Source organism: Salvelinus sp. IW2-2015, linkage group LG16, assembly GCF_002910315.2.
Source record: "Salvelinus sp. IW2-2015 linkage group LG16, ASM291031v2, whole genome shotgun sequence".
Taxonomy (NCBI): Eukaryota; Metazoa; Chordata; class Actinopteri; order Salmoniformes; family Salmonidae; genus Salvelinus; species Salvelinus sp. IW2-2015.
Window position 1 is genome coordinate 41983470 of NC_036856.1, and position 2034 is coordinate 41985503.

Sequence of the window (2034 nt, forward strand, 5' to 3'; positions counted from 1 at the left end):
ATCCAAACTAACCCAACCCCAAGCCCTAGCCAAACTAACCAAACCCAATACAATCCAAACTAACCCAACACCTTGCCCTAGCCAAACTAACCCAACCCCTAGCCCTATCTAAACTAACCCAACCCCTAACCCTAACCCTAACCAAACTAAACACACCAACACAATCCAAACCAACCCAACCCCTAACCCTATTCAAATGAACCAACCAATACAATCCAAACTAACCAAACCCCTAGCCCATCCAAACTAACCCAACCCCTAGCCCTAGCCCTAGCCCAACTAACCAGCCCAATACAAGCCAAACTAACCCAACACCTTGCCCTATCCAAACTAACACCAACCCCTAGCCTATCTAAACTAACCCAACCCCTAACCCTAACCAAACTAACCAACCCAATACAATCCAAACTAACCCAACCCCCTAACCCTATTCAAACTAACCAACCCAATACATCCAAACTAAACCCAAACCCTAGCCCTTTCCAAACTAAATCAAATCAAATCAAATGTATTTATATAGCCCTTCTTACATCAGCTGATATCTCAAAGTGCTGTACAGAAACCCAGCCTAAAACAACAAACAGCAAGCAATGCAGGTGTAGAAGCACGGTGGCTAGGAAAAACTCCCTAGAAAGGCCAAAACCTAGGAAGAAACCTAGAGAGGAACCGGGCTATGAGGGGTGGCCAGTCCTCTTCTGGATGTGCCGGGTGGAGATTATAACAGAACATGGCCAAGATGTTCAAATGTTCATAAATGACCAGCATGGTCAAATAATAATAGTCACAGTAGTTGTCGAGGGTGCAACAAGTCAGCACCTCAGGAGTAAATGTCAGTTGGCTTTTCATAGCCGATCATTAAGAGTATCTCTACCGCTCTGCTGTCTCTAGAGAGTTGAAAAACGCAGGTCTGGGACAGGTAGCACGTCCGGTGGACAGACTAACCCAACCACTAGCCCTATCCAAACTAACCCAACCCCTAGCCCTATCCAAACTAACCAACCCAATACAATCCAAACTAACCCAACCCCTAGCCCTATCCAAACTAACCCATCCCCTAGCCCTATCCAAACTAACCAACCCCTAGCCCTATCCAAACTAACTCAACCCCTAGCCATATCCAAACTAACCCATCCCCTAGCCCTATCAAACTAACCCAACCCCTAGCCCTATCCAAACTAACCCAACCCCAAGCTCTATCCAAACTAACTTACCCAATACAATCCAAACTAACCCAACCCCAAGCCCTATTTAAAACTAACCTACCCAATACAATCCAAACTAACCCATCCCTAGCCCTATCCAAACTAACCCAACCCCTAGCCCTACTTAAACTAACCCAACCACTAGCCCTATCCAAACTAACCCAACCCAATACAATCCAAACTAACCCAACCCCTAGCCCTATCCAAACTAACCCAACCCCTAGCCCTATCTAAACTAACCCAACCACTAGCCCTATCCAAACTAACCAACCCAATACAATCCAAACTAACCCAACCCCTAGCCCTATCCAAACTAACCCAACCCCTAGCCCTATCTAAACTAACCAACCACTAGCCTATCCAAACTAACCAACCCAATACAATCCAAACTAACCCAACCACTAGCCCTATCCAAACTAACCCAACCCAATACAATCCAAACTAACCCAATCCCTAGCCCTATTCAAACTAAGCAACCCGATGCAATCCCAACTAACCCAACCCCTAGCCCTATCCAAACTAACCCAACCCCTAGCCCTATCAACCTAACCCAAACCCTAGCCCTATCCAAACTAACCCAACCCCTAGCCCTATCCAAACTAACCCAACCCAATACAATCCAAACGAACCCAATCCCTAGCCCTATTCAAACTAAGCAACCCGATGCAATCCAAACTAACCCAACCCCTAGCCCTAGCCCTAACCAACTAACCCAACCCCTAGCCCTATCCAAACTAACCAACCCTAGCCCTTCCAAACTAACCCAACCCATAGCCCTATCAAACTAACCCAACCCCTAGCCCTATCAACCTAACCCAAACCCTAGCCCTAT

General features: G+C 46.6%; 1 long non-coding RNA gene across 1 annotated transcript; it reads right to left on the reverse strand.

Moving 5' to 3' along the window:
• Positions 1-350: 350 nt before the first annotated feature.
• Positions 351-1489, reverse strand: LOC139028974 (uncharacterized). The gene is made up of 3 exons (XR_011481214.1): positions 1360-1489; positions 951-1042; positions 351-421 (listed from the first exon to the last, which is right to left on the reverse strand). It is a non-coding gene; the product is annotated as an uncharacterized lncRNA (long non-coding RNA).
• Between the last annotated feature and the right edge of the window lie 545 nt (positions 1490-2034).